The following is an 8,680-nucleotide window of genomic DNA, read 5'->3' as shown; positions in this document are numbered from 1 at the left end:
CGAATCACCGACGCCGCGGGGAGACGACGACTGCCGAAAACTATACAAATACTATATAATAGTGTTGGTCACCTACGCGTCGTATGATTTACGATTTCCCCTCAACGTTATGCACTGTTTAATACAGCGAAGATATGATGATATTATTATATAGAATGGCAATCGAAAAACTCGTATACAACTCGCGATATACGTTTATCGTATGCCATATATATATAAATATATAATAACAAATACGCGGTGCAACAATAACATGATACGCCTCGTCGTGTTGTAGTCCGTTGTGCCGAACGAGCATGTGTATAGCTATTTTCCGTGTAAACGACAGAAGTGCAGGGGCTGGGTCGCGCAGCATCACTCGCAGCAGAGTAGCAGACTGCCGATAAATCGCGACGGTATACAAATATTTTCTCTCGCGATTACAACGCGCCCCCGCCCTTGCTTATTGTTGCAGCGCACAACGATGTATAATGATATTATATTATTATATATTATAATACGCCTTCGGAAAGCCTATCGGTTTCGCGCGCGACGACAGCGCAAATAATACGTATTAATGTATTATACGTACACACACACACACATTGTGTATAGTTATTGTTATTATTGTGCGTCCTCTCGCGTCAAAAATCTTATTATTTAGATATTTCGAGGCACAGGCGGTATTATCGTCTTTGTGTTCTTCTCGCATCCGACGTATTTGTTGAAAACACACTCTCGTGTTGTATTATACGTATATTATTATTATTATTATAATGGCTAAAATTGAATTAACAGCACAAACGAACTCGTATTGCACTATTGCTATGTATAGGTGTACTATCGATGCGGCCTGATAGCACCTCGCGATCCATATAAAACGTATCATTGTCACTCATCCGCGTCGGTGTAAATATCATAATACTATAACATTATTGTATTCTTGTCGTCGTTACTGTCATTACACTGTAGTAGACAGAGGAGGTACCTCTTGTGTTTAGTAGGCGAACAACTGCGTCACGTCTGTAAATCGGATTTAAATCGGTTTAACATAAAATATCAAAAAGTCGATTCATATGTTGTGTTTGATATTTATTATTTATATAATAATTTTGTAATACATGTTTAGGTAATATTTTTTAGGTATGTCTTAACACGAATGACTCACGTGATGACTATCAAAGCAAGACGTGGTCTGTATTATATAATTGTAACGAGCGCTGAGAAAGTGAGAACTGAGCAAAACGCACGTATGCATTAGACATTATCTGCAAAAGTTTTAAATAATTAAAAAAAATATATCGTTTGGTTCGATATAATCGATATTACTTTTGCGCCAACGAGAAATCGAAATTTGTATACTACTTTTCTTCAGATTAAAAAATATTAACACAATATTACCTAAAAATCAATAGTATAATATTGTATAGAAGTGAGTTTACCGTTTACCGATAAATTCTTTCATCAGTAAATTTCAGGCTCATTCTAAATAACAGGCATTTTTATGCTATTTTAATAATTTTTTTGACGAATAAAATTCAGAATAATTATTTATGGATTGCATAAATAAAAGTTTACAACAACTTGTTCATCGATTGTCATTTGACACAAAGATGTCTGGATGATGGCTGAAGTAATAAATGGCTTTATTACACATATAGTAAAAACAAATATACCTAAATCATTAGTTATTAGTTATTATATCTTTTTTTAAATAAAGACATATTTTAAAGGAACGTGGATAGGACACGTTTGGAGAGTCAAAAATAGTATAGTTAAAACAATAGTCACGAACAACACGATTAGACATAGTTAAAAGATATATAATGGATCTGATACCAGAGTAAAATTAATACCTAAATCATGCATATAATAGGGAAAAGTGGAAAAAATTAAGTATTGTAGACTGGAAACAGACTAGATGGTCTATAAAAGTTAGAAAAAAAAAATGAAAAACGAAAACTACGAAATATTGATAGAATATTAGTTAAATAAAAATACAATTTAAAAATCAATAATATACAACATTTAAAATTTAAAAAATATAATATATCAAATGCGTATTTAAAGCGCATTGATATACCCATTTTGTTCGACCCCGGATATAGCAGTCACACGATGACGTAAGTTTTGACATTTGACGTTACAATAACACCTGATCACACCCAAGACAACACGTTTAGTTTACCTATCCATGTCGTACGCAGTTATTAATTAAAATTATTGTAAAAACAGTAACAAAACAACTCCACGCAGTCCACTCACGTATCCCTTCCACCGGCAAGGTGTTTTTTTTTTTTTTTTAATTTTTTGTACCTATGTAAGAACCCAAACACGTGCGTTTCCCTGCATAATATGCATGTGCACTGAACTGTTAGTGTACAGGCACGCTGCATGGTCGGTCGGATCTACGTATACAAATAGCGGACTCGAGCATTTGCGTGAGATCGTTTTGCAGGCTGCTATATATATTATAATAATAACCGTCACGCGCAACGACTGCTCTAACGACGACCATACCCGTCGACCTGTCGAGAGTACCGATGGAACTCGGAACGCTGTGCCTATACAGTATTTATAGTCGGCGAGTCCAGCAAATTACGTTCATCCGGTCGTTATCGGACGCGTTTTTCGATATTTTACAATATATAATATAATGTATATATATATATATGTGTGTATTATGATATTGTTAAAGTATTTCCGTCTGCGCGTTTCTGCGGCCACTGCGGCAGTCAAGAGTGGCGTGTGTGTGTGTGTGTGGGGGGGGGGGGCAGTGTTTGGGGCTGTTGCGTGCTCGAAAATAACAAACTGGTATTATTATTATTGGTGTGACACCCCATCGTCCGTTTTGTCGTATACACTAAATTATAATACTTCGGTACATATATACATAAGTATTATTATTATAAATATCACATGTACAATATATATAAACGGCAACGACGACAAAAGAAAAACGTATTTATGTCTTTGATCGTCATCCGTTTTCGGCTAATCTATAAGACGCCGAGAGCGGTATCACATTATACTCTACACATGCCTAAACCTGATATCATTATTATTTTTATAACTGTCTGACTTCATTTTTTATGTTCCGAATGTACACATTAATGCGATAATAAACTATTTAATATAACGTCAGACGGAGCATTGTCGCGTTTGACGGGGGTGCAGTAAATACGGCTGTTATATCCATTTCGCGTCCACCGACCACGACTCTCACGAAACGTCTGTGAAATATTTAAAAATCAAAACCGTATACGACCGCATTTTACGATGCGTCCGATCATTCACATTCGTATTGTAGCTAAATATATGTATTCGTGTTGGATATAGACATATTAACAATGTATGCCAATTATAAATCGTGTAACGATATGTCTTTGTGCGGGCTTTTGTGGCCTTCATAATTGCCTACGCAAGAGTGTAGGATCCTATGAAATATATAAAAATAAAATAAATAAACACACTTATTTATATTAAAAAAGCTTATTTACCGGTTATAGCCGTCAATGTTAAAAAAAAATCGATTATATGATATTGGAAGTAAAAGTTTATTAAAATCCACCAGTCCATTTCTTGAACACCTAATATTTTATCTAATTTAATATTCTAGTTACGTGTTCACTATTTTCAATATTGGATACATCAGATTTCCTACCAATTTATATCGTCTCCTTTATACAGGAAATTTTTCAGTAAAGACAATTTGCAATCCTTATACCACACTCATCTTAGGCTACTATCCCAATCTATTTATTTGGTCTATTTTGAAATTTGTGATTTCTAATTATATAAGACCGCATGTTTCAGTGGCCATGGGTATTTTACTAGTATGTGTATGTAGACCGCGACGCAGCAAAACGATTACAACTCGTTTAACCTCTCAACTGCCGGCCCAGACACAAAAATTGCACAAAAGTCTATCTCAGGCTCACTTTTCTTTCTATCTTTCTCTCTCTCTCTATTTCTCCCCCCCCTCTCTCTCTCTCTCACTCTCGCACACACAAACCCTCCCTCTTTTTCCCTCTCTATCACAAACTCCATCACCCCCCTTTGACGACGAACTTTCGCGTTGCGCAAACATTGTACGTGTCGCTATGGTAACGGTCGAGCACAGTCCGCGAACGCGATTCGTCCGCGAAAACATCAATACGTCCAGGTAACGATATCGTACGTACCGCGTTGGTACAAAGACTACAATAAGGGCCCGAAATCGTGTGCAGTTCTATAAACTCGTGATTCGTCTCGTTGAGATTACCATTAAAACTATTATTATTTCAACACGCATAGAACATAGAAATTCAACTACACAAAAAAATCTCATGTATCTAAAATATGCATGTTTTAATATTCATTATTTGAAATCTCTAAGCGTTATTCCCAAACGTGATAATTACCTGCGATTCAAATATAAATAAAATTAGTTTTACAATAACTTTTACAGAATATTTCACTAATGTAGAACATAATAATTTAAACATTTAAAGTATATAAAACTTTTATTTGTAGGCAACAGTTAATATTATAGTTATATACTTTTTACATATATAATAAAGTTATTAATTTACAATGCCACTATGGCACCATATGTGCATATGCCGCTGTATAGTAATAAATGGAGTTATGGAGTTAAACTAACAAAAATTAAAATTAGTTTATACCCGGAAAAATTAATTTAAACGTTTTACCTTTTTTTCAAGTGCTATAATCTATATCAATCATAAAAAATCAAAAAAAAAAATAGTAAAGTGAATATAGCATGAATATTCGAAGTACAATATAAACCTACAACTTCTATCAAGTAGACTGTCTCCGAATGGTCAACATTCGACCTTTATCTAATAATTATTTTCTAAATATTTTTAGGCAATAGGCATACCATCAGCGGTATAATATACGATTATATCCAAATAAATTGTTAATAAAAATGTTAATGATGATAATATTATATTAATAAATTGTATTTATCATTACGTGTGAAAATTGTTATGTGTACGATGAAAAATATTCTAAAATGTGCCAATAAATTGTATTTTATACAATAATATATTGTAATATTTTTACATAATATACACAATAGGTAGTTTTATATATTTTAAAAGATTTAGTAAAATGTGTTTCAGTTTCAAAACGTATTATACACCAATTTCATTAACATATATATACAGTGCAGTATATATAGACTGTATAACGTAGTACGTGTTATAACTATTGTCGGTAGTCGCTATATAATATTATTTACGGTGATCATATCGATTTAAAGACAAAATTATAAAGCTGAAATTATTCCTAATCCGTGGATAAAATAGGTTAGACGCGTTTTATTATTCAAATTATTTATAATAAAAATTCGGTTTACATACATCTATTATTATATATAATAAGTACTTAAACTAAGCGCTAATAAAAACTGTACGTTTGAACAATCAATGTTACTATGTTGAATGTATAAAAAATATAAATGCTCGAAGATTATATGTATTACCCACGTATGTATGTATATATATATCACCGTGTGCGTGAATTTTACATTATTTACGAGACAGAAATTCATTAATATTGTTATAAGAGTATAGTTCAACAAATATTCAGGTATTATCGTTTATTATTGTTCATATTTTAATATATATATATATTTATCTGTACACATAAAAATAAAATAACATTCAGCTTAAAACTCGTTTTTATAATACCTATCTTAAAACCCGATTCAATATAATATTATGTTTTATGCATATTATTGTATAAGGTCCGTTGTCAAGATGACAGACGAATATTTGTATCACATTCAAAAACCATATACTTACTAACTAACTATACAATCATCTGCTTATTTAAAACAGAATAAATAATTTGTTTAATACAAAAATCATTATACGTTTTATATTAGTTGTACTTATAATAATTCTATTTGATAGGAATTGCATTTTGTTTAAACATGTCACGTTTCAGGACACGATGATAAGTTTACATGTACCTAAGATTATGGGTACTTAAAAAAGATGACGAGAAAATTCTGACAAAATCGTTTTAATTTTTTCATATATTTTACGTGGACGATTCGGATGTGTACTCATAGTTTTCAAAGTTGCTATTAATACCAAGTTCTTAAACTGCAACCTGTTAATCATACTGTTATATACTTGTAACTTATATCGTTTTTATCAGCGGTTCAATATTTTAATATTCGTGTACCATCCACCAATTTTGAAAATTTCCGCGTAGGTAGTACTTGCTGTAATAACTTATAAAAGGTATAAAAATAGTATAAAAAAATGTATATTTAATTTGTTTCATAAAGTAAAATTTACTTTGTGTACCTTCACTTATATGAGCTTTCCGCATAACATAGGTTGCGATCACTATATGTCACATATATGTTAGTATTGTATATTTGGGCCATTATGTTCAATTGTAGGATGTAAGTTAAAAAAAATAAAAATATATAAAGATTGACTTTTATTCATTGAAAATAAAGTACACACGGAACAATAAAACGTATTAACATATAAATTATTATACAATATCTTTACATTGTGGATGCTTCCGCGTACGTCAGTGCTCTGTTTATTTTCTCTCTGCCTTATTACGTGTAATTTAATACATTTGCATTTAGCAGAACCAAACTTGGGTTGTTAGATTCACTATGAATAATCAACGACTTAACCAATAATAAAACTTACATTTATAAGCTATGCCTTTAGAGACATTATCTGGATTTGGACGATCGATTTTTTTACGATATTTTAGCTATGAGTAGTAATGTAAAATATGACAATTTAAAAATGTTCATATATCACAAAAAAAATGTATATGTATTAAAAAAAGCCAACTAACAAACAAATTTAAGTTTTAAAATAGGTAAATTAATTTTTTAAGCTAATAATAAAATACCAGTAGTAACAATAAAACAACAATTTTGTTGAACTAAAATGTGTACCTATGCATGGAATAGAAAGAAATAGCAAATAATGCACAGATGATATTATCTTAAGGTCGATCAATTCAATCTTATTTGGAAAAAATTTGCTTGATGATGTTGGAAAAACCTAGGACATGCATATGATAAACACAAAAAGGGTAGGAGTACCATTGTACCAATTTTGAAATAGTAATGCAACAGATAAAAATTACACACTATATTGTCGAGTTGTTATAGTGTTAGAATAATATAATACGAACAGTAAGAGGAATACCCGCGGCGTAACCCGTTTCATTATACGATAAGTAGTTATGTGATTTAAATTAAGTTGACGGAAAAACAAAATCCTATATACTTTATTTGATATAAAATCGAAACTTGATTATGTGGGTGCAAATTTCCTACTGTGCGATGTGGGTTTCACGCCCATATAATGCGTATGTTGGTTTGAAAGAAATTGAAATAATGATCGAACTAAATGCGTCTTCGTTGTATGACTATATAAGTACTTACCATATATATTATATATAATGTGTCAACTCACCATTTATTATATTAGTAGATATTAATATATAGGAAATATATATAAGGTGATTATTGTTGCATTAAACATACATTATCTCAAAGATTATTTAGGTTTTGAAAAATACCTGTAAATTTTTTTTTTTATAATTTGAATTTATACAACAACAAAAAATTAATATCTACAATTATTTAAGTTTTTACTTTTTTGAAAGAACATAGGTACATTTTAATTTCATATTTCGTAATAATAGAATACTTTTCTGAGAATTTTTAAAGTTAAATTTTAAATGTATAGTTACGTAAAATTAGTTATTACTAATTAGTTAAAACTGTTTAAAGTATTTAAAGTTGTGGTGAGCAGAGTAGTTGAGTAATATTTTGCATAATACTCATAAATAATCACTATAATTATGTACTTACAGTTTGCAATGTTTGCACAGATGCAAATTCTCAGAAAAACATTTTTAACAATACAAATATAAATAATTTTTTCTTATCAAAAATGTGGTTTTGTTATAAAAGTGTCTTTGAACCACATATTAGGTAAATTCCTTAAGAAATAATATGAAAATTACTACGATATTTTCCAAACAAAACCAATTGCTCAGAAATGATAAAATAGTAGAAATATATCTGCCCATAAAAAGAAAAAGCCTATTTTAAACAATCACAATCGTCATCGCCATCTTTACGTGTCTACGATTTGCAATTGTTGCGACCACACGGAAAATTGGTTGTCTGGATCCAAAGGGACGGGGTAACAAAGTGATTTACAAAAATAATAACCAACTCATCGCTAAAAAAATGGATTTGATCGTCGGCTCGTATTTCGTTTGCATTCGACTGTCGAAAGAAAAACCAAATAATGATAATAGCAAAAAACAAAACACGATGCCTCGACACGGTGTACCGGTACAGACTATATTATTGTGTCTATATAATATAATATAATATTTTACAATAAAATCCCCCACGCACCATTATATCATTATTATGTTACACTGATTGCTTGTCGAACGGTCATCATCGCACTGCCGTCGTTGCAGTCGACGGGGTAGTTCACCGGCGGGCGACTGCGTCGACGGCGGGCGAGGGGCGCACGGACGTAATATAATATAATGCAATATTATAATAAACAATATATTTATTGTGTACAATATTATATCGAATCGGCCGTTGTCATATTTTCATTTCGTGTTGTCGTTTCCCGAAACGAACAATAAGAGCGGGGACCGACCACCCTGACGA

Source organism: Rhopalosiphum padi, chromosome 3, assembly GCF_020882245.1.
Source record: "Rhopalosiphum padi isolate XX-2018 chromosome 3, ASM2088224v1, whole genome shotgun sequence".
Classification (NCBI taxonomy): Eukaryota; Metazoa; Arthropoda; class Insecta; order Hemiptera; family Aphididae; genus Rhopalosiphum; species Rhopalosiphum padi.
The sequence above is the reverse complement of the archived record's forward strand: the minus strand, read 5'-3'. Positions refer to the sequence as shown.